Below are 25,640 nucleotides of genomic sequence, written 5' to 3'. Positions count from 1 at the left end.
TACGTTTCAAAGACTTTTACATCCTCTTCATAAAAAATAATAATAACAGTAAAATTAAATTCTGGGAAGATATTTTGTCTCCATTTTAGAGTTGAGGTAATTGACCTCTGAGAGGTGATGTGAAAAGTAATAATAATGAATAAAAACAACAATTGCTCCTTCTGAGTGGTTACTGTGAGCAAGCCGTGTGCTCAGTCCCTTACAGGGATCAGTGCACTGATTCCTTGCCACGGCCAAGGGAGGGCTGTCCCATTTTTCAGATGAGGAAATTGAGGCTCAGAGATGTCCACAGCCCAACGTGGCACTGACCCAGCTGAGCAAAAAGAAAGTCCCTTCCATGGAGGTACTGATCCAGACCAATGGTTTTCTGGAAAACCAGTGTCACCTGTTCCCCACATGGCAGAGGAGGAGGGACAGCACACCATCAGCCTGCAGCGGGACAAGCACACTGCTGGTCACACCGTAGAAGTCTCCACTAGGGTGGACGCTGGTCTGGGGCTTTGGTAGTTTGTGGTCATTTCTAAGCCAGGTGACAGGATTCTGACATGTGGGGCTCTGGAGGATGTGTCCTTCAGTTGGATGCTTGTGCCCGGATCTGGGGGTGCCTTGCAAGGTGTGACAGTGGCTGCTCTGGCCTGCAAGGAGAGAACCCCCCATGAGAGGGCAACCAGGGGCCCAAACCCCAGTGGGAACAAATCCTCAGCATCTCTGTTGAGAAGCGCCAGTGCCTCATCTTTCACAGGGTTTGAAGGTTACGTTCCTGCAGGAGTTCGATTCTGAAGCTGATATCAGAGTCCAGACAGCGCACTACAGGAACAGTTTATAAGCAGTTTGTAAGGGGCTGACTCCCACCCTCACCTCCCGGCAAACACCGATATCCCAGGACGCTGCTGTGGGCTCTGCCTGACTCACTAGGATCTCACAGAGCCCTAGGAAGGGGAGCTATTACCATCCCATTTCACAGATGAGGAAACTGAGGCCCAGACAGGCTCAGTAAATTGTCCAACGTGCACACTAGTCAGTGGCAGAGCTGGTTTTTAGCCCGAGAGTCTGGCCCCAGGGTCTGTGCTCATGACCACTGCTCAGCTCTGCCCTCAGTTCCTGGAAAGGAACAAGCCCCTCACTGCTGACAGGCCGGGTCACAGGAAAGTGGGCTGCACAGAGAAGAGGTCAGGTGCTCAGGCTTTGGGGGTCACTGCACAATTTCTCCTATTATTAACATCTTATATTAGCCTGGTACATTTGTTACAATTAATGATGTGATTTTGCTACGTTATTATTAACCAGAGTCAATAGTTTATTTAGATTTTGTCAGCTGGGGCTGCTATAACGAGACACCATAGACTGGATGGCTGTAAACAACAGACATTTATTTATCACGGCTCTGGAGGCTGGAAGTCCAAGATCAGGGTGCCAACATGGTTGGGTGGGAGACCTCTTCGGGGTCACAGATTTCGCGTTGTATCCTCTTATGCTGGAAGGAGCTAGGGAGCTCTGTTGAGTCTCTTTTATAAGAGCACTAATCTCATTCATGAGGATGGAGCCCTCAATCTAATCAGCTTCCAAAGGCCTCACCTTCTACCACCATCACATTGGGCATTCGGACTCTAACATGAATTTCAGGGGGACATGAACATTCAGACCACAGCATAATCCAATGCTCTATTGATTTTGTTCCCCAAATTATTCCAGCTTACTGCTTTGGGAGCTCTTTCAGTTGATTCTTGCACCCCTTTGACCTCAATCCAATCAATGAGGTTTTTCTTTAATTTGGTGGTGGTGTTTTTTGGCACTTTATTTTCTCAAGGTGTTGAATTTTGGATGGAATTTTTTTTAAAGATTTTATTTTTTTCCCTTTTTCTCCCCAAAGCCCCCTGGTACATAGTTGTATATTCTTCGTTGTGGGTCCTTCTAGTTGTGGCATGTGGGACACTGCCCCAGCACGGCCCGAAGAGCAGTGCCATTTCCACACCCAGGATTCGAACCAACGAAACACTGGGCCGCCAGCAGTGGAGCGCGCGAACTTAACCCCTCGGCCACGGGGCCAGCCCCTTGATGGAATTTCTTAAACACAAAGAAGAGAAAGTAGTCTTTAGCAAAAGGGCTTCAGAAATCAAGAGTCAGGTGACTGAACAAAGGAAAATTTTATTTTGAAACCCAACATCTAGTAGAAACCAATGTCCTCAATGAAGTATTCATCCATTTATTTAAAAAAAAATGTGATGATCTACCACATGGCAGTCACTGTTCTGGCACTGAGGATACAGATAGTCCCTTCTCTGTTAGACTGACATCCTGTTTGAGGAAGAGACGCACACAAGCAGATCTCACTTGGCATGGTGCTGATCTGCATGAATTTCAGTTACCACGGCTCAGTTAAATACCATCAGTCCCTCAACACACGGTTCAAATTCCAGCTACCACAGTAAGTTTGATGAGAGCAATTGCATAAGTACAAGCTTGGCTGCTGGCTTTTCTTCAGTTCACAAACCACTCTGTAACTAACAGATGCTCTTTATGGTCAGTAATCAATTACATGACTTCTTTCAAAGTCTATAGTGATTGATCACTGGGACTCTGTTACTCAGTGTACGCACGGACTGCAAAGCATGTAGCTGTGTTTTCTCCTTGTCTCCCAGTGATATACCCAAATGACAGTTTATAAAAAAGAATTATTGCCAAAGGGAATGGACAACAGAGATGAAAGTGCAATGGAGAAATGAAAAGTGATGAGGCTGGAAGTGAAAGGCAAATACAATGTAAGTGGAGTTACAGAAGAAACAGCTGACCGTGGGGATGTTGACACTGATACTGTTAGATTCTGGGTATGCAGCAGGAGGAACTTAATGAAAGCTAACTTACCACATAAATGAGGGAAGTGGTGCTGAGGAAAAGGGTGAAAATGTCCCAGAGGCAGTGACACCAGCAAATACTTCAACTTAAAGGAAGTTTGTAAAGATTTCACAACAGTGAGGGCACAAGGGAGGCTGATACAAACTTAGAAAAGACTATGATGATTCACACAGGCAGAGGAATGATGCTCGCTCTATATTGTAAATTACGCAACAAGAAGAAGGTAAACACTGTTCAAACTGCTCTTGATACGTTTTTATAAATAAATAAAATACTTTCATTCTCAATGTTTCTCATGATTCAAGTGAAAGTATACTAAATCAATATTAGTTTTTCTATTTCTTCATTTTCCTCTACATTTAAAACTGACACTAAGAGAATTTCTAATGTTTGGGAAAAAATTTTAAAGGTCACACACAGCACAATCATTATTAGTTCCATTGAGTATTGAGGTCATTTTCCATGGTTTCAGTTTGCAGGTCATTCTTACGGTCCTGCACTACCGTGCAAAGTGAGCACTGCCGTGTTTAGTATGTCAGATGGTAGTAAGTGCTAAGTAAACAGATCAATCAAGTCAGGAGGAGTTGGAATGGCAGGTGAGAGAGAGGAACTGATATTTCATATAGGGTGGTTTACGGAACTTGACTTTACTAAAGTAACTGTTGAGCAGAATCTTGAAAGAAGCAGAGAGTGAACCAAGAGGGGATGTTGGCAGAAAGCAGAGGAGTGACATTCGCAAACAATTTCTGTGGTTGAAACAGGAAATCCAGTTAGAGACATAGTGATGGTGCAGGAAGAGATGATGGTGGCTGGGACCAGGGAGTAGCGGTGGGTGAGACGTGTGCAGATTATGGATCTATCTCAGTGGTATGCAGGGGAAGGCTTGGACAGGCTCATGGGGACTGATGGTCACATTTTTAGGACTTTCACGAACTGTTTGTTAAACTGCTGGCAGCTTCAATTGGCCTCATTGGCAGTGTTTACACCACAGAAATTGGCAAGCACTAGAAATCAAGACTTTTTTTCTTTTGGAGAATCAATTGTTTAACATTTGCCATCTCACCACTACACATAAGCATGTTGAAGGTAGAACTGAAGATGGGATATGGATAAAGAGAAATCAAAGATGACTCCATGGCATTTGGACTGACAGCATGTGGACCATGAGCAACAGGGCTGGGAAGGATGCAAGAGGATGGAAGAATTTAGAGTTTACATCACAGAGAGAGGAGGGAAATGTTCTTTCTGGATTTGAGGAGTAGGATGTTTAGGCAACAGGGAAGGAAAATAGTTTTTCTTCTCAAAGTCAGGATCTGGTAGGGGGCTGGCCAGGTTGCACAGTGGTTAAATTCTCACGCTCCACTTCAGGGACCTGAGGTTCACAGGTTCGGATCCTGGGCTTGGACCTATGCACCGCTCATCAGCGATCCACATACAAATAAAGGAAGATGGGCACAGATGTTAGCTCAGGGGCAAACTACCTCAGGAAAAAAAGAATCAAGAAGGAGGTTCATTTGACCTCAAGAGGCAGTAGAAAACCTCAACAAGGCTGGGGAATGAGGGGTAGGCAGGGATCTAGAAGATAGAATAACTCTTGATGCATGGACATGAGTGTGTAGTTCATGGCCAAGTCCCAAGGCAAGGGATGAGAGACATCCTGCTATGTGTAGATTTGACTTGTTTCTCACATTCCAGGAAGATGAGGAGTCAGTCCACAGAGCTAGTTGCCATGGACCCCACTCAGGACCATATATGAAAACCCAACTCTATGGGCCTCAAGGACTGTGAGAACAAGCAGCAGGAGAGTGTGAGCAGGCAGATCTCCAGGGAGGGGAGGCATTTGGAGCAGTCTTGGAAGGTTCTCGTCATCTTCTTTTCTTAGGCTGGGCTCTTCAGAGAAGGAAAGAAGCAGCAGAGATTGAAGGTAGCAGGTATCACCAAAGAAAGGTAGGAGCTGTGGGAGAATGGCTACGTTTAGTTATCTGCTCGATATTCAATAAATGTTCTCTATGTGCCTCCTATATTCCCGGGGCTGCTCTCCTCCTGGGATGCCTGTTGTGACAGGACAGGCCATGAGACATGATTCTGCCACCTCAGCCTTCCTCCCCAAGTCCTGGTCCCCCTTCCCTGTCCCTTCCACTCTGTCACTCAGAGGGTCAGAGCGGGAACAGCCCTCAGAGCAGCAGATCCGGGACTTCTCCATTTTATTCTAAGATGTGTTTTCCTTTTGCCCAAGCATTCAAATAATCTAGAGGTGATTTCCAAGGAAACCACCCACTCAGCTTCCCGTCATGCACACTTCATCTGCCCACTTCCTCCATAGAACCCCAAGACTCTAGGGACACCCTTTGAAAACGCTGATCCAGCCCACCTCTTGCAGGACCCCACAAGGTTCCTGGCATTGAGAAACTCTTAGAGGATCCATGATAATCCTGAGTGTTGAAGGAGAGGTGTCCCCTGACCCTGTGTGACCTGTGGGCTGGCCCCTCTTGCTGACCTTCCCCTTTATGGAACAGACCTTGTCCTGCACTCCCTGCCCCACAACTTACAGTCAGGCCCTCCTCTTCCTGTGGACGTAGATGGCAGAGACCACAATGGCCAGCAGCACCGTTATGCCTAGGAGGAGGACAACCAGAGGGATAGTAGACAGCTCTCGGCCTGGAAAGCAAGGGACAAGAGGAGCCATTAGAGGGGCCACACAGGAGTCATTCCCAGGCCTCCACTGACTCCATCTGGGGACACCTAAGCCATCAGCATTCTGAAGCTTTTGAACCTGTGTCCTGCCCTGCAGAAATCAGGGTTCAGAGGTTCTTCATTCTCACTCATCCCCTTCTCAGGCTGCCTGGGTTGTTCCCCTTAAGGCAAGGGTGGAGAGAACTTGTCCTCAGTGACTTGTTAATTGTGGCACCTGGTTTACTTACTTGATCTTCATACCTCTATGGAGCAGGTATTATCTTCATTCTGATGAGGAAACTGAGGCTCAGAGAGTTTAGGAAGGGTCACAAGATTAGTGGGATTCACACCTAGGGAAATCCACTAGTGTTGTCCTATAGAATGACCCAGACAACTCCTCTTTTGGACCAAAACAAGTCCAGTCTCTCAGGGTTATAAGAATGAATGTCTACACAGCATGTAAGTAGAGGGAGGACAGACTTCACAGTGGTTGAGAGAGCTACAAGGCTGCCCTCGTTCATACCAGGGCGAGGGTGGATGACCCCATGTTCTCAGGAGCTGAGGGAGCCCTCAGGTCTAGGAAATGGGGTCTCATGGTTGGGAGGGGCTTCGAACACCATACAGCCCTCTTTGACCCCACTGAGCATAGCAGCTGAAATCTTTCTGTTAGACACGGAATCTGGGGAAGCAAATTTTTGAGTTCTTGTATTTACAATGAGCAGTTTTGCTTTGAAATAAGAAAGGTATTAAAATAATTTTTTCAAATAAAATTCTGCTTGAGGAAGGAGAGGAGACGTCACCCTCTTTTGCTCCTGGGGCTGTTGGAGGATGACAGTTCTCATTGAGCGGCTCTCTGGGACTTACTCTCAGGTGAAGGGAGCTGCATTGCCTGAGTTTGCACCTCCTTCTGGAGGGCAGCTCGCATCAGAAAGACTGCCTGAACTGGAGTATAGAGGCTCAGCCCTCTTCTCTCCATTGAGAACAGCTCTGAAAGACCCCCAGGCTCTACAGGTCTGTGAGACCGCTGAGTCTTTGTTGTGCCTGTTTTGTAGGTCAACAGCTCCCTCTCCCAGGCCTGCTCCTTCACAAATGCATGTTGATCCTGGCAGCACTCCACAATAAGCTTCTACATTCTCATCTCCTTTTCAGAGTCCGCTTCCCAGAGGACTGACCTAGGGGAGTTCATCTGGGAGTGCTCTGGAAAGTAAACTCTAAACGCAGATTTGGAGCTGGATCACTGGGCTGGCCAAGAGGACCCCAGCACTGTCGGGAAGTGGAGCAGAGGGAGGCCTGGGCTTCCCCTCATGGTGCAAGTGTTCAAAGTTCACCAGTTGTGAACTGGGTGGGTATGACCAGAGGTAGGGAATACTTTGGGTCAAGCATTTGAAATTCAGTTGGGAAATGGTCGTTATAAGGACTGTAGAATTGCATGGCTGTTGCTGGGGCATCAGTCCTTTGGAGGAAGACGAGGAAAATTAGAGAGATTAATCCCCTGTTCAAGGTTAAGTGTGAGAGCCAGAGGACTTCCTGGCAGCACTGCAGAGTCTTATCTCCTAGAGCCAGAGGGCAGAGGAACATGAGGATTGGGCCCAGGACATGATTATATTAGCAGAGCTGCAGAGGAGGTTGAATTCTCAACTTCACTGGGACTGCTCTGCCACAATAGGGCCCTGATGGGAAAGGACAGACCCTGAGATGTGGGACAGGCACATATTGGACAAAGCACTCAGGAATCTTAGGTGACTTCTGCATGCTGAGGACAATGCCCGCAGCACAGCTCCTTGTCTCCAAACACAGCCTCTCCAACCACAGGAAAACATAGAGGGAAAAGTACATTCTACATGAAACTGGATCTCAGTATCACTTGAAGAGAAAATCCTAGAACTACAAAATAACTGTGAGTTAATAAGAAATATCACCAAACCCTAGTGCACAATTGCTCAGTAGGCTGCCATCCCAGCCTCACCCAGCCACCAGGAAAAGCGATAGGGCAGCTAGCTGAGGAGCCTCAGAGTTATTGGGAAATCCCACCGCCAATATTAAATCTACCTTAAATTTGAAAATGTTGGAAATGTGTCCTCCAGGTAGGAGCACAGATCATAGGAAATGGTTTCAAAGTTTACCTGATTGAAGGGTTCTTTCTCACAGAATCCTCAGAATCTGTGAATATGTTACTTACATGGTAAAAGGCATAGCCTTGGTGATTAAGTCAAGGATCTCAAGATGGAGACACCATCCTGGGTTATCGAGTGGAGCCAGTGTGATCACAAACATCCTCATAAGAGAAAGAGGGAGGCAGGAGAGTCGGAGAAGGAGATGTGAAGACAGAGTCAGAGGTCAGAGTGAGGGGTGCCCTCACCGAGGAATGTCGGCCTCCTCTAGGAGCTGGAAAAGGCGAGGACAGTGAGTCTCCCCTGGAGCCTCCAGGAGGAGCGCAGCCCTGAGCCCATTGTAGACTCCTGACCTCTGGAACCGTAAGGTTGTAAATTCATGCTCTTTAAAGCCACTAAAACTGTGGTGATTTGTTACAGCAGCAATAGGATCCTAATACAAGGAGGCTGGGACATATAAAGGACAGATGTGACTAAAGGGATAGGCTCAATTTAAAGTGCATAACTTCTAGGGCAATAAGGCAAAAAGAGAAGGGAAAAGTACTGTTTGGGAGTTGAGTAGCAAAGAAAAGAAGGAAACGGGGGGAGGGAAATTTAAGCTTCTGAAATATAAAGAGAACCAGAAAACCTCAGAGGCCTTAGAACCTGTCTCCCACTGTCAAAACCAACCAACCCAAACTCCATTGACACACCTGGGTTATGCTGTGCTGAGAGAAGAGAGAGCCATTAAGCTAGAAATATTGTAAAACACCCAAATACCATAAAAATGGACACAAAGATGTGCATCCTCACATCAGACCCATTGCACCCAGGACTGCGGTGGCTGGAGCCCTCAGACACCTGGGGAAGCCTGGGCATCCTGCAGCAGCAGTGTCACAGGAGCATCTTGGACTTTGCCCAAGCCCCCAACCTAGACAATCCAAAAACCATGTCCAGCCTCAGTACACTAGCAAGCCTTTCGTTCAGGCACACTGAGAGCATCTGGAAGTAACAGCCCTTGTCTGAGCCCTTGCAAAGATGAACACTAAGGAGCAAACCCAGGCTGTTTCAGACAGGATGGCGAAGACCCATCTCTCCCTGATCTCCCTGCTGACCCCAGAAACAACACGAGGTACCAGCACAGGAGGACTCTGGAGGGAAGACGAGGAGGCAGACTGGATGGGCCCCTGAGGACTGGAGGGAGAACACAGTCCCTGGGGGTCTAATCCCCCTCTCCCAACTGCCCAGCACAGGAGGAGACCAGGATGGCATTAGACAAAGGAGAAGTGTAAAATCAGTCATCACATTCCTGCCTCAAGAAATGAGAAAAGGAGGAACAAAATAAACCCAAAGCAGGAGGAAGCAAATAGCAAAGAAAAGAGAAGAAAAATCAATGAAGTTGAAAACAGAGAAGCAGTAGAAAAAATTCCTGAAAGGAAAAGCAGCTTCTTTGAAAGTATCTATAAAATTGAAAAACTTTTAGCAGGACTGATGATAAACAAAAAGGAGAAGTGGCACATTTCCAGCATCAGGAATGAAAGAGGAGGCATCACTATGGACCCGGCAGACGTCAGAAGGATAATGAGGGGAGACTGTGAGCAAGCCTACAGGCAGATGTGACAACCAGAGAAAACGGACCAAATTCCTCAGAAAGCACAGCCTACCACAATGCACTCAACATGAAGTGAATAATTTGAATAGCCCTAAACATCAAGGAAACTAAATTCATAAACTAAAACTCATGAAAAAGAATCCTCAAGACCCTGACAATTTCACAGGAATATTCTACCAAGCATTTATAGATGAAATGCTTTCATTAAATTTGTAGAAGAAATTAAACCAATTTTGGTGCAAAGAAAACAGTTATAAAAGACATTTGGGAAAATGTGAGCATATGCTCCATCTTAGATGATATTAGAGAATTACTGTCAATTTTATGAAGTGTATGATGGTATTTGTTTTGTAGAAAAACCAGTCTCCTTAATGATATGACCACACAATAGTGGGTCCACTTGCACGCAGTTGTGCATAAATGACAAGTTATTAGTGGACACAGTTATGCAACTCTGTCGTCTTTTGTGTTAAGGGAAATTGTCTTCCTTTCCCTATCTTTACGCTTCTTTCAAGCAGGGTCATGGACACTCGGTGCCCCAGAGTTGACCCAGCAGATGAGGACAACACCCTAGAGCAGATGGAAGGAATGTGGCCCATTGAAAGGTCTTCTGGAGTAAAGACTCCTGGAAACCTGACCTGACTCCCTCTTGACATTACCTGGGAGAGAAATAGGACATATTCTGTTCATAGAAAGGGGAACTCTGTAGGTCCTTGGACAATGCCCAGCTGGGGGCATTGGTCTCTTATTAGCACATATTTCCTGCACAGGCTGGTGGTCCCTGTTCTCAGGGACTCAGATTTACCTTGATTAGGTTAGCCCAATCTCCTGGTTTAACAACAAAAACTCTTCAACATCATCCCCTACCTTGGTCCCTGAGCCTCTTCTGTAAAACTCCAGATCCCCAGGGTGGTTGAAGCAGGAAAAGAGATCACAGATGAACTGGCATCTGCATATAGTAAATGTGCAGTGAGTGGTTGTGATTATTACTGGTACATTGTCAGAAATCAGGGGACAAAGGAGGCCGGTGGTGTGACCAGTCAGGGTCGACCAGATGTCTGGTCCAGACTCAAACCTCATGTCCTCAAGACTCTGCTTTCCAGAATTTCACAGAGTAGTAAGTGCAGAAAGCTGCTGGGGGGATATTACTAATGTGGATGGAAAAATTTAGGATGGAATAAAGACTAGGCAGAACTTAGAAAGAAGAAGGAGGAGTGAGGCAGGCTGACATGGATGGTGACGTCATCATTGTCAGCTGAAGAAAGCAGGAGGCAGGACGCTATGAACAGGATAAGCTCCCTCCCTCCCTTCTTTCTTAACTGTGTGTTTATGTCAAACATCTATAAAAATATGCACCAAAGCCTTACCAGCGCTGACTCTTGGAGGGTGGGATTTAGGGGAGGGGAGCTCAGTTCCAAATGGGACTTTATATTTATAGACTTCTAGATTATTCTATAATAAGCAATAATTGCTACTTTTAACATTTAAAGAAACCCAAAATTTAAAAAGAGCCACGTCAGTAGGAGTGGAGGGCTCACCAGGGGTTCCACCTGTGTCCTGCTCCTTCTGGTGGGCAGAGGCCTTCAGCGTATGCTGTTTGCTGATCGCCGGCTGTCCGTCACGCTCCACCTGGCAGGTGAGCACCACATCCTCCCTGTGGGTAGATGAGTTCACCAGCAGCCAGCTTGTCCAGTTAAACGTCCCATCCTTGTTCTCTATGAGGGTTGAGGCTGTTTCTGTTCGGGTCACGTTTCCGTTCTCCAACCAGGTCAGCTTTAGGCGCGGAGGGTAGAACTTGTTCGCCTGGCAGGTGACGTTCACCAGGTTCCCTGCCATGGAGTGTTGGGAAACCTCCAAGGTGGGTGGAACTGAAACAGCACAGGGCAGAAGCTCTGACATTATGGAACAGACAGATCACAGAGGAGGGCGCCACAACTGACCTGCCACTACAGATGGGAATCACACAGGACAGTGCCAGGCATGCAGCAGGTGCTCAAACGGTGAAGGTACACTCTGCATATGAATGAATCACTAAGCACAGTGCCAGGCGCACAGTAGGTGTTCAGGGGCTAGTAGCTCCTGTTAGGGTTACAATGAGTGAAATCAATAAGCACAGCCCTTTGCATGCAGTAGGAGATTAATAACGGTAGCAAAATATATATAATCACCAAGCACATAGGGGCTGGGCTTAGAGTAGGTGCTCAGTAATTGTAGATGTTATTGGGAAAGTAGATGACATCACCTAGCACAGAGCTTGGCACATGGCAGGGGTCCACCTGGCAGCCACCACTAAAACATGAGTGAGTGACCAGCATATCCAGGTGACTGGTGACTGGGAAGGACTGTCAGGAAGTGGATCAAGGCAATTCAGGCCTGGAGGAAACAGCAGGGGGAGGAGCTGGCTTGGGGGCTTGGGGGCAGGTGCGGGCTTGGGCTGGGGGTGAGAGGCGTCTACCTCGGATGGTCTCAGACAAGTTGGCAGTCCCACGAAGAGGAGGGGCCCCCTGCAGGGTGACGTGGGCCACCTCCCAGATGACCTAGGAGCAAGCATCCCCCAGGGCCAGCACCACCTGGGCTGTGCTGGAGACGCTGTAGGACACACTGTCTCCTTCTGGGTCCACATTGGTCTGGGAGTCTGGGAGCTCATTGCCATTTTTGAACCATTTCAGGGTGATGTTTCTGGGGGAGAAGCCGTGGGACTCGCAGGTGAAGCTCCCTGTCTGCTTGGGCGGGGCCCTCGCCGTGGGGCCTGAAAGCACGGTGGGGGGGTGGGGGGAAGGTGGGTAGAGCATTTGGCTACAAAAGGAGCATTTGTAAACAATAAACATAACTGTGACTGTATCACTGATCATAAGTGTGTGACACTGGTAAGAAACTTCACAGGCATTACTTTTCACTCCTCCTATTAGTGCTGGGAGGGCGGGTCATCCTCATCTTACAGAGGAGGACAACAGGCTCCAGAGGTGGACTCTGAGTAAGGGGCAGGGGCATGGAATTCCAGGCCTGAGTTCATGGTCCACCTCTTGCTGTGCCAGGTGGATTCCCACCAATCTGGGCACAGGAACACAATTACTAGTGGGTCTCACTCTGTGTTAACTGTTCCTGGCTGGCCTCCCCTGGAAACCTTACTCACTTCAGAGAAAGCGTTTACAGGAGTGAACGCATGTGAGCAGTGGCACAGCGGGACCACCATGAAACCTGGAACCAGGCTGGCAGGTGGATGAGAGGAGTGGCTGGGGCACATCCCAGCTCCTCCTCTGTGAGATGGGGCAGCTGGCATTTCTCCTTGCTGGGTTACAGTGAGGGTTAAATCAGGCAGTGGAAGCATTTTTGCTTTCAGTAAAACAGAAGATGCTTCACAAAAATAAACAAACATAGATGTATCTTTAACCTAGACTTAATTCATATCCAGAGCTCTCCCTGCAGGTTTTTATGAATTTACTCCATAGTTTTCTTTCTTTCTACAATTGATCCAGCAGGGTCTAACTGTGCCAATGCCTGAATTGGAAAGAGTCGGGGTGAAAGGATGTTTTTCTGAATCTGGATTCTTCTTTCGTGACAGTTTTGGGTTGATAACAAAGATCACCGAAGCTGAGAAAGCCAAAGGCGGTTAATCTCTTAATTGTTGTTAAGTCAGAAGAGACACAGACACAGGCCTATGGAGCAGTGTCCTGAAACACACACAATTCAGTGAGTCAAAAGTGAGGGCAGCCTCTCCCTGTAAACGGGTCCTATAGAGTGTCTCCAAAGTGTCAATTATTACCCAACACCTTCTGCAAGAGTCACAAATATTTGCCTTTGTGAAGAATAAACTTGCTCCCTAAAACTTGTTAAACATTTTGAGGACATATTAAGGAGCTGTCACTTGAATAATTCAAATCATAAAAACACCAGCAGCCCTGATGCCCCAAGACAGATGAGATGCTGTGATCCATCACCTTTTGTGGAGAGCATCTTGGGAGGCTGAGCCTGCCTGATCCCTCTTGGCCCCTCAGCTCCTTAATCCGCCCGCCAGCCCCTTGAGGGAGGCCCGACTATGGTCCCGTTTATGGGATGACGCTCAGAGAGGAACAGGGCTGGCCGAGGGCGCACAGCAGGTAAAGGGCAGAGCGCATCTCACCACACACACGGCTGATTCATTTTAGCGTCTCTGTTTTTCATCCTGAGCATCAGTGTCTGTTTCTCTACAAAGTGGATCAAAACACCACCCTAGAGATGGGGGAGGATGTGTGTAAAACCCAGAGCCTGGTCTATAGTAGGTGCTTAATAAATAACACCTGTGATTGTTATCATACGATGTGGTCATGTCTGGTTCTGAAATAACCTACTAGTTTTAGGTAAAACAAAAGCTTTGCGGAAACACCAAGAAAAGTCTTGCACCCTGCTCGTGCAGCTGCCATGAAAAGCTCAGTAGAAACCCCCGATATATGATTCTCTCCCTCTTTTTTTAGTGATCCCCTCAGAAAACAAATTTGGCGAACTGGCTTTCAAAACACACAGGCGATCACAGGCATTTCCTGCAGATCAGCTCTTTACAGAAAACTGAGCATCTGAAAGGCTGGAGGACCGATCTCGGCAGGGCCGTCTTGGTGGGTGGAGGCAGCGGGCGCTGTGGGCTGAGCAGGAGTGTTTGCAGGGATCCCAGCCTGTGAGACACGTGTGTTTAGAGATGGGAAGTTTTCCCCAGCGATGAAGATCGGATTTGAACGGGGTGTCTGGGCTGCCCGTCCTCGGGGTGGAGAGGGCAGGAAGCTGCTCTCAGCCCCAGGAGCACCTGGGAGGGGTCCTGACGCTCCACTCGGCCTTATGTTCTTGGGCTCCGAAGAGCTGTCAGGGGCACCTGCTATTCTGAGGCACCCACAGCCCAGAAGCTGCTCTCGCAGCCCCAGCGGCAGGTGGAGCCACTGTTGTCAGGGGAAGAAATACAGCTTTTCCTCTGTGACCTCAGAGAACATCTAGCTCAGGGCTTCTCTGCCCTGGCTGTGCGTCGGAAAACTCTGAACTAGTTACAAAATTCAGCTGCCCAGGTCCATGTCTGATCAACTAAGGCAGAATTTTCAGGGTGGAGCAGGAGCTGGGGAAGTTTGTCAACATTTCCCAGGTTTTTCTAATGAGCAGCCAAGGTTGAAAGGCACCCAACCCCAACCCCCAAACCCTGTTTGTTCTTGAGACCTAGAGAGGAAAGTGATCCTCCAAGGTCCCATGGCTTCACACATCACAGGTCACACTGATGGAACATTACTACACACCAGGCACTGCTCTGAGCACCATGAGTATTCCTCCTTCAGCCTGGCTGCTCTGTCAGGTCGGTACCATCACTGACAGATGAGGACACTCAGGCCCAATATGGGGAGTGATATGTCAGAGGTCACAGAGCTGGGAACTGGCAGAGCTGAGATGTGAGCCCAGGCAGACAACCCGGCCCATGCTCTCAACCATCGCACACTGATGCTCAGTGACACCGGACACCACCACATGGCGGCCTTTCTAGAAGTCTTCTCCAAAGCTCACAGACCCCTGGATGGTGGCTGTGATTACCCCACTTCACAGCTGGGGAGACTGAGGACTCAGGGAAGCTGACTCGTCTGAGACCACACAGATTTGGGGTGAGAACACCCATCGCTCACTGCGGGTCTGGTTTCTCTCCAGGCTCCTGTATCACTCATCGCATCCTGCAGAGGCTGTGTGATCATCCACCTTCTACAGGGGAGGACACTGAGGCCCAGAAGAGGGCACTAGGTCCCAACCTTGATGTCATGCCTCTATTTGGGGGTGATGCTCTGTGCTGGCTGATTTACACAGAGCGCCTCAGATCCTTTCAACTCTCCTAACAGGAATCCAGGATTATCCCCATTTTACAGTTGGGGAAACTGAGGCTGAGAGAAATGAAGGGACTGTCTCCTCCCTCCACTGCATCCAGGGGGAATCTTCTGTGAACCCCAAGCTTTCATGTCCATTACAGGGCAAGTGCCCACCTCCATGAGCCCCTTCACTGACCACCACCCTGCCTTTCCCTCTGGAATTCCTGACTTCAAGCATTTACAGGGAGGAGTCCCTTCAGAGTGCCCAGGCCGGTGACCCTGCAGCAATAAAGGGAGGACACGGGCTCCTGACAGCTGGTCTAGAATGTGACCTTGCTCTCGCAGGGCCCCCGCACCCCTAGGAACTGCCTCCTCCTCGTCCTCAGTCTGCAGAGTAAGGAACAGGCTGCACAGTGTTGCTGGGAGTGCGGGCCCCTCTCTGCTCGTCCACACTGCCCTTCCCAGAGCTGCTCCTGCAGGCTGCTCAGTGAAGGAGCAACATCACCACACTGGGGGAGACTCCTGAGTGCTGTGACGTATGCTGAGCCCGGTGTTTTAGGAACAGGCTCAGCCCATCATGAGACACCTGCAGGATCTGTCTGACCTGGGGTTGGAAAGATAACCCTACTTCCCACACAGGACTTTAAAAAAAAAACGTGTACAGCTGAAGAACAGAGCAATGCGAGATTTTGAGGAGAGGGTTGGAGCTTTCTCCACACTGTGACAAGCACAGAGGGGTGCTGCAGAGCAGGGCTGTGAGTCAGGCTGCTGGGAGTTCAGCCTTGGCTCCCCTGCCTGCTCAGGTCAGGTCCCCTCTCTGAGCCTCAGTGTCCTCCTCTGTTAAAGAGCTACAGCTGGCCCCTCCCTCACAGCACTGGTTCTAAGAGTAAGTGCTGTGATGGAGACACAGGTGTGGCCCACTGCTGCTCGCTGTCCCCTCTGCCTCCCTCCTTTCTCATCCAGGGCATCATCAGGGCAGCGGCTTGGGGAAGCGGAGTGAGCCCTCTACTAGAAGGCAGCAGGTCTGAGTGGCGGTGCAGCCACTTACTAGCTGGGATCATCTAGGGAAGGGAGACACCTTTGGGAACTTCAGCAATATCTGCAACGTCAAGATAAAGCCAACTTCCCTGTCTATATGTGGGGTGTTGGGAATACGAGGGAAATCTTTCAATACCCACACAAATTAAAATACACCCTCTGACCTACAATTCCCCCTCCAGTGGCATCTCCTACATGAATAGGTGGTGCATGGACAAGGTTCTCCCCTGCAGGGCTGTTTTAATAGCCATGGTTGGGAACAACTATATCCATGGACAGAAGACTAAAACACAAAGGATGCGATCTCCACACAAGGGAGTGTTATGCAGCTGTTGAAACACTGGGCAGCTCTGGGTGCTGGTATGGAATGCTTGACCGGGGATGCCGTGGCTGAAGTTTCGAAGAGGTTCCTAATTAACTCGGGCCTCAGGTCTGAATGAGGGGCGTTCTGAACCTTTGTGAAACTGATGGAAAGGAGAAGACTGGCTCCCTGTTCAACTGTTTGCTACAAGGACTTTTTATTCACGCCTACTACGCACCAGGCTCTTTGAAGGAAAGAGTGTCCAGCGATGGGCAAGATGGAAAGATGGAGTCTGCCTGAATCAGATCAGCTTCTGGAAAGATCCTTTCATTCACTGGAAATGTGACCATGGGCTAAGTCCTCTATCACCTCTTGGCCTGAGGCTCCCCATCTCTACATGGAGGTTGGGCTGGATGGGTCTAAACGCCCTTCCTGCGCTGACATTCTGGAATTCAGGATCCTGGGCCTCTGGCAGAAACCCTAGATGAGCATCTTTGCTGCCTCAGCAACGAAGCCCTAAGTCACTCACATGGGGAACCTGTTCCCTGGGTGAGGGACATTCTGAGACGACCCAGCTCTGCCCAGAGCCTTCAGTGACTGTGTGAGTTGGTCCCTGAATCATGAGGGTTTTATGGACAGACACACAGCAGACACCCAACGTATGCATCTCCTCCAGCCAGGCTGTCAGAATAAAGAGTGAGTCTGTGCCTCTCAGGGATTCTTAGTGTGATATTTCTGAAGATGAAATGAAGAATCATACGTTCTCCCCTCCGTGCCCTGCGAGGATTTCTCCTCACAGAAAGGAAAGAGAACGTGAGCTTCTTGGGCAAAAAGTCTTCACCTGCTGTGTCCGCTGCTGCTTCCCCAGCACCCAGAGCACAGCCTGGCACACAGTAGGTGCTCAGTAAGTGCTGAGTAAAGGGAGACTCAGCCACAGTGTGGGGCACTCTCTGGAGGCAGGGCGAGGTCTGTTCTTGTGACTGGGCGGGTCACTCAGACTTTCAGTTCCCTCGTCCCTGGATCCAAAGGGCTGGACGGGATTGGAAAAGGCAAGGGTTGTGGAGCCAGGCAGATGGTGGTTCCAGACTCTTCCCACATTTACCAGCTTTGGGGCCTTGAGCAACTGGCATGCCCTCTCCAGGCCTCAAGTTCCCTGATCTATAGAAGAGGGTGAAATCAGATCATGAGTATAGACACCCACTGCCATGCCTGATTCTTGTTGTTACTCAAAGAATGGAGGGCGTTGTTTTTGACATGTTGTCACACACCAGGGGACAAAGGAGGCCCACTCTGTACTCACCACTCACGGTGAGCTGGGTGCCTTGTCCAGACTTAAAATCCTTGTCAAGTTTCCCTTTCTGGAACTTCACACAGTAGTAGATACCAGTGTCTGCTGGGGTGATGTTTCTGATGCGGATGGAAAAGTTCCTGTTGTTTTTCTTTGTGTGGTCTGAAACAGTTGTCACTCGGGGGAAGGGGCCTCCTTTGAAATTGTAGATTAACTTCCGGCCTGGCCCTTTCCCCCTGAACCACTGGACGGGCCCCTCGGGGTTCAGGGAGGTCATAGTGCAGCGCAGAGTGGCCGTCTCTCCAGCTGCGACCGACACTGACTTGTCAGGCTGATTCACCTGCAGCTCCTCACCTGCCACTCCTGGGGGGAAACAAACATTATTTATTCATCCTTCCTTGATCCTGCCATTTTCTCAAGTGTTTTTCATTAACAGCTCTCCCTGACTGAGTGCACGCCGTGAGCCAGCCTTGAGCTCAGCACATTGCATGGACACCATGTGTAACCCTCATAACAAGGCTGGAGGTGAGACTACCACAAATGAGAAACCGAGGCACAGAGAGGTTAAGTAATGTGGCAGAGAGTGGGTGTGAGGGCCTGAGCCCTCTCTGGGGGTTTCAAGCTTCACCAAATACTTTTGGCTGTCCACTTTCTTTTTCTTTAAGATTTTATTTTTCCTTTTTCTCCCAAAGCCCCCCGGTACATAGTGGTGTAGTTATAGCCGTGGGTCCTTCTAGTTATGGCATGTGTGATGCTGCACTAGCGTGGCCTGATGAGCCGTGCCATGTGTTCGCCCAGGATTTGGACCAGCGAAACCCTGGGCCGCTGAAGCAGAGCGTGCAAGCCCAACCACTTGGCCACAGGGCTGGTCTGTCTATTTTTTTTTTAAAGATTTTATTGGCTGTCCACTTTTTGGCCCCACAGCATGTTGCATTTCTGACCGTTGCATTGAGTGGGATCATGAGACTTTTTAACTAATTAATTAATTATATTTTATTTTTAATTAATTTGTTTTGAGGAATATTAGCCCAGAGCTATCATCCGCCGCCAATCCTCCTCTTTTTGCTGAGGAAGATTGGCCCTAGCTGACATCTGTGCTCATCTTCCTCTGCCTTATATGTGGGACACCTGTCATAGCATGGCTTGATGAGCGGTGCAAGGTCCATGCCCAGGATCCGAACTGCTGAATCCCGGGCTGATGAAGCAGAGCATATGAATTTAACTACGCCACGGGGCCAGTCCCACATGAGACTATTTTAGACCATTGAGTTACAAGCAGAAGTGATGAAGAAATTTTGTGGGATAAGCATTTAACTGCAAGAACCTCTATGCATCAAGTTCCCTCTTATGCAGAGATCCACATGCTCATGATGCCTCTGCTCCACCAGCCTGGATCCTTGATTGAGTGATGAGCAGAGCTCCCAACACACAATGAACAGGTGGTTTAATTAAGAAGTAAAACGTTGTTTCAAGTTCCTGGGATTTTTTAATCCATAACATAATCATTTTATATTAGTTCCCTAATCCTGCTGTGTAACCAATTACCCAAAACTTAGTAGCTTAAAACAACAGAAATTTATCATCTTATACTTTTGGAGGTCGAAGTCCACAAATTGGGGTTACAGGGCTGAAATCAAGGTGTCAGCCAAACTTCATCTCTTCTGGAGCTTCTCTTCCTTGTGCTTCCAAATTCTAGAGGCTGCCCACGTTCCATGCATCATGGTTCCCATCTTCCTGCCACTCCAGCCTCTTCCTTCCATTGTCACTTGTTCTTCTCTACCTTTGACTTTCCTCCCTCCTTCTTATGAGAACCCTTGTGATCCAATTGGGCCAACTTTGAAAATCTAGGATAATCTCCCCATATCAAGAGTCTTAACTTAATCACTTCTGCAAAATGCCACACAAAGTAAAAATATTCACAGGTTCTGGGTATTATGAAATGAACCGCTTTGGGGGGCCACTGTTTTGTCCACCACACAGATTTCTGCTGACTATTTCGGAAACCAGTTTCCAGAACAAAAACCTATGTAAATGGCATTGACACACAGGTTGAATGACAAGGCAACATATTGGAATCTGATAAAAGGGCAGTTCAAGCAGTGCACTGATGAAACAGTAACTAAAATAAAACTACAAATCAATAAGAGAAGGAGAATTGGAATATTCACAAATATGAAGAAATCAAACAACCCACTCTTAAAGAAAATCCATAGCCAAAGAAGAAATCACAAGGAAAGTAGAGAATACCTTGGGACAGATGAAAACAAAACCACAACGTGCCAAAACTTATGAGATGCATTGAAAGCAGTGCTAGAGGGAAATTGATAGCTGTAGCGGATACGTTAAAGAAGAAGAAAGACCATAAATCAATAGTTCAACTATATACCTTAAGAAATTAGAAAAAGAAGAGCAAAATCAACTCAGAGGTAGTGAAAGGAAGGAAAAAACAAGGGTTAGTGCAGAGCCTGATAAAATATGAATAACAGCAGAGAAAATGAATTCACCAATGCACTACAGGCTCCTAGATCAGCTCCTGGCACATAGTAGGGACCCAGGAAATGTTTGTATGATGTGTGAACTGCCCAATGTGACACCTGCCTCAAACCCTGAAGTCTATCTTAAGTGGGTGATCTCTATGGAAACTTTGTCAGATTCTGAGTTTCCCATGGGGGTGACTTCATGAAAAACAGGAGGAAATTGCATATACGCAAGACGCAGAAAGGCGAGCGGGAGAAAACGACAAACCCGCTTTCCCACAGCACCTTTCCCCACAGCCAGTGGCAGAAGCTGCAGAAATCTCATGGGATGGAGGTGGGGTAATGGTTAAATCTGTGAGCTCTGGATCAGTTGCCTGAGTTCAGATCATGGCTCCACCGTTGACCCTTGAGCGACCCTGAACTCTCTGTGCTCCTGTTTTCTCATCTGTAAGGTAGAGGGGACCATAGAATCTACATTGGATACAATGATCTCATGAGGTAACAGCTGTAGGCGTTTCCAACAGCGTCTGGACATGGGGAGAGTTCAGGAAACTGAAGTGATTACTCATTAGATTCCTGAGGGATGGAGTCTTCAGCTGACATTAGATGATATGGATATGGACATGGATATAATTTAGACACAGATTAGATAGGCAGGAGTCTCTGTATCTCTGTCCTCTTCTCTCCCTCTCACCTCTATCCAGCATGGAATAGAGACTCCAAGATAGTAACGCATGAGTTTGCTTCTCTGAGGAGTTTGGGGAGCATAAGGATAAATTTAGAGAAGCAGGTGGGATGTTGGCTGAGACAGAAAGTTAAACGTCTGTTCAATGTGCATTGCATGTAGACTAAATATGATTCGAAGAGAGCGATAAGGAAAGTCTTCTCGAAAATCCTGTGTGTGTGTACAATTCCTCACACTCACTCATATACACACAGACACACATGAATACATGCGTTCACAAATAGACACAAAAAAGTGTGGCCTAGCATGCTGGCAGAGAAGATTGTTTTGAGGATTAACTTAACTTATAATTCATATCAAAAGCTCAGTAAAAACAATTGGCACAGAGGAATCACCCAACACATGATTAACACAGGTCTGTGAGCACACACAGCACAACTGGACTCTGCTGACCTCACAGTGCCATGATGCTGACGACTATTATTCTGTTAGCTCCTCTGTGCTTTCTGATTTCTCTACAATTAGCCTGGTCTGAGAAGGTGAGCAACATAACAGGGTTAAAGGAAAGAACTCTGGACCCGGTTGACCCGGCCTTGAATCCGGGCTGCTCCACGGCCTTAACACACACAGTTCTCCTTGCTGCTGTTTGAAGCATCATCTGTTTTGACGCCTCTGGCAACCAGCTGCAGGTGATGGATCCACAGAGAAAACGCTCAGATGCCTGATTTCCTGCTCTCAGATGACGCCCAGTCCTGGTCCTCCCGTGGTAGCTCTGGGTGGTGTACCCGTGTTTACCTGGAGGCCCTAAAAGCCCAGGGGCAGAGGGAGGGGATTCTACTGCAAGGAATGCTCACCTGTGAGTCCAAGCAGCAGAGTCAGCAGCAGGCAAGGAGGAGGGCGGTGGGGCCAGGAGGCAGGGACGGGCATCTTGGAGGCCTGAGGAGCTGCTCTGTCCAAGTGTGTGTGCTGGGGAGAACCCTGACCTCTGTGCTCTGTGGAGGGGAGAGATGGCCCACCTCCTGTGACATGAGAGGAAGTGCCTATGATGGCGTGACATGATTGTGGCAGTAACTCACTCTTAGATTCTACACAGTTCCTGCTTCTGGATTGTGAGATAGGAGTCAGGCAGAGAAGGCGGCTACAAGATGAGGAGTCACTCATCTTACATTTTCAGAGAGACTAGGACAGGCCTAGAAGAAATAATGCATCCTTCCTTCCTGGGCCTCTCCTCTCTCCACTGGGCCCTTCACCCCCTCTTGAGGTCTTCAAGGAGATTCCTCATTTGCGAGTCCCAGGCCAGGAAGGATCTATGGTTACGGGCTGTGTCCCAAACTCCCAAGCCCAAAATCCTAGGATGTGGCCGGTTGCGGGCTCTTTCTGCACCAGCCTCAACTGAGAGCTACTCAGCTGGAGGAAGGAAGAAGGTTTGCCATTTTCTGCTCAGCTTTGGGATGGAACCAGGTCTGTTCCTGAAATGACTCCCTTTCCAACCCTTTATTGATGTAACTGGTGAAACTTAGCCCAAATGCACGGTGCAGTGTGGACCTCAGAACTTGCATGTGCCTGCAGCCAACAAAGGGAGTCCTTTCCTGACTTCTTGCAGGAGAGCAAGTGGGTCACATGACCCAGCAATTAATCTTTCAGGCATTTATCTCAAAGAAATGAAAACTCATGTCCACACTAAAACCCGTGCACAAATGTTTGTACCAGCTTTCTTTGTAATAGAAAACTAGGATCAACTCAAATGTTCAATAATAAGTGAGTAGTTAAATGAACTGTCTTGCATCCGTTACAAAGAAACACGACTCAAAAATAAAAAGGAGTAAATTATTTATATGTGCAACAACTCGTAATTTTCTCAAAGGCATTATGTTGAGTGAACAAAGTCAATCTCAAAATGTCACATACTGTAAGATTCTACTTATTTAACATTCTTGAAATTATAGAGATAGAGAACAGATTGGCGTTTTCCAGAGATTTGGTACGGCGGGGATGGGTGTCACTCTAAAGGGCCAGCACAAGGAGGACCTTGTGGTCATGGAATTGCTCTGCATCCTGAGATGGTGGTGGTCACACAAACACACACATGAGAGGCCCAACCTAAGCAAAAGCTGGGAATGTTACAAGATTCAGCCACGAATAACAATCTCATAGTCATTGTAACATAGACATTGATGAGTAAGTTATCCAAAATTGTAGTATAATTAGATTCGAGTGATGGGGACTAGAAAGTGTGCATGTGTGGTTTGGGGTCAGGAGTAACAGAACATTGTATCCCCACCTTCTATAGTGTGAAGTCAGTAAACAACATCTAAGAGCGAGAAATCAAGGAGTAGCGATATAAGCAGGCTGTATGCAATATGGCAGTAAAATCTAGAATAAACAGTGAAAAGAGTCAAGAATAGTTGCCTCTGGGCGGTGGAAAATGATGGGAGGTTAGGGAGACTCCAGTTTCCATGTGTAGAACTCGTAGAATATTTAACTCTTTTAAACCATGTGCATATGTAACTTTGATAAAGGGAGAAACTAATTTTAGATAATTAGATTAGTGTTCTCAGAGGTACACAGAAAAAGAATGCTCATACTATTAGAATTAGTAAGAGAGTTTTATAAGATTGATGCTTAAAACTCAATTACAATCCTATACAGTATTCAAAATCCGATGAAAACAGTATAAACACTTTTAAAGATTCCACAAACTAGAAAGCATTATAGATAGCTCTAAGTAGGGACGCATGAGGGGAAACCTGTAAACCTGTGAATCCAAGGTCATAAAGGAGAACCTAAGTAAATAGAAGTGTCCGTGAATGGGAAACCTCAATATGAGAAAGATCTCAGTTTGCCTGAATATATATATAAACTCAATGCAATCAAATAGTAATTATAAAAGTGTTTCAGGAAACTTGAGAAAGTGATTAAAAAATGCATTTGAGTCCAGAATAGCCATAATAGTTTTGAAACCAGAAAAGGTGGGAAGATTTTCCCAAAAGAGGTATCAAAACTTATCACAGGGACCGTCCTGGTGGTATAGTGATTAAGGTCGAAAGCTCCACTTGCACAGCCCGGGGTTTGCAGGTCCAGATCCTGAGGGCAGACCTACACACCGCTCATCAAGCCACACTCTGGTGGCATCGCACATATAAAATAGAGGACGACTGGTGCAGATGTTAGCTCAGGGACCATCTTTCTCAAGCAAAAAGGGGAAGATTTGCAACAAATGTTATCTCAGTTCCAATATTCCTCACTGAAAGAAAAAAACTTATCATAAAGCTGTTCTAATTATGAGAGTGTAGTTTTGACAAAAAGACAGACAAGAAGCTCAATGGAACAAAGACCTCATAAAGAGAACCACAAATTTATGGAAACTTGATACATGGCAAAGGTGGCCATGCAGACCACTGATGCTGGATGATTTACCATTGTGGAGGAAAAAAAATCAGATCCTTACCTCTTATAATACACAGAGATGCACACACACACAGCTGAAAAGTCTAGCTAGATGCAAGGTATAAATGGAAAGAGCAAAACTTGATCAAAAAGTAAAAACTTTTTTTTCTGTAACAAAAACTCCCAAATGTTACCAACACTGCTGCTCTGGGGACTACACTAGAGGAACAAGAGGGACTGTCCCCTATGTGTCTGAGGAAACAAAGGTAAGAATGTTGATTGGAAAGTTGTCCTAGAAAACCCAGAGAGAGCAGACAATTACTGTGGGAAGTCCATGTGGGAACCTGGGAGCTCACTGAGGATCGGGTCATCTGCCCAGGGCCCGCCGCAGAGGAGGATTTAGGTATGAGTTAACAGATGCATGAGTAAGTGTATGATTGAATGAGAGTTTAAATGCATGGGGAACGTATGCTTGGATGGATGGACGGATGGATGGATGGACGGAAAGATGGACGGGCAGATGGATGGATGGCTGGATGGATGGGACTGATAAAAGCCATCCTAATTTTTCCTTTCTTATCTACTTTGGCCATGAGAGATAAAAAGATAAACTTTGCGTTCCCTATAAGGACCTATGAATCAGTTGACTCACCCTATGACTTGATGAAGTTTCATAGGCTCTCATCTTATGAGTCCAAGATACTGATATTTTACATAGGGAGGAACCTGGGTTTCAAGAGGGCGGCTCACTTGCTCAAGGTCACGGGAGCAAAGCTAAGATAATGCTGGAGACAGTATGGTTTACAAAATTTGCTATTCTGGACCCAAACCCAAAGGCTATAAGAATTTATGATTCCTGGTTTCTTAAATTATGACCTGGAAAGATCATAATTTTTTCAACGAGATTTTCAACTGTGCAATAGAATGGATTCATAATGAGGAAAACTAGGGGGATTTGTAAATACTATAAACATTAATTATTTCAATAGAATTCATATGAACATGCATGGTGCGGTTCTAACACTTGAACCGAGGGCTGGGAGGTCCAAATTCTGGTCCCCGCGCTGACACCATAGACAACCGCAAGACCTTGTGCAAACCACTTCCCCTCTGTTATCAAGACAATTAAGAAATTGTCTAAAGTCCCATCAGCTCTCGTGGTCTAGTTAAGACAGACTTCAGTTCCTAGTCTAGGGGAGAGAGAGTAACTCCTTATGTAGTGCGATGTGAAGGGCCTATCGGCATCTGACCCTAAAAGACTTTCTCCATACTCCACCTGCCCAGGCCTACAAAATTCCATCAGTGACGCTGCTAATGGGTGGGACAGGCAGGGAAGACATCATCCCCAGAAGGTGACTCTCTTTGCTCAGTCTTGCCTCCTCAGCACTTAGGCAAGGGTTCATACCTAGCAAAGCACAGGACCTCGAGAAGGGGG

The 25,640-nt window shown here is 47.3% G+C and overlaps 1 pseudogene; it reads right to left on the bottom strand.

The window, feature by feature from the left end:
- Positions 1-5,404: 5,404 nt before the first annotated feature.
- Positions 5,405-21,745, bottom strand: LOC106829388 (signal-regulatory protein beta-1-like; annotated as a pseudogene).
- Between the last annotated feature and the right edge of the window lie 3,895 nt (positions 21,746-25,640).

Source organism: Equus asinus, chromosome 15 (assembly GCF_041296235.1).
Source record: "Equus asinus isolate D_3611 breed Donkey chromosome 15, EquAss-T2T_v2, whole genome shotgun sequence".
Classification (NCBI taxonomy): Eukaryota; Metazoa; Chordata; class Mammalia; order Perissodactyla; family Equidae; genus Equus; species Equus asinus.
The sequence above is the reverse complement of the archived record's forward strand: the minus strand, read 5'-3'. Positions and strand labels throughout refer to the sequence as shown.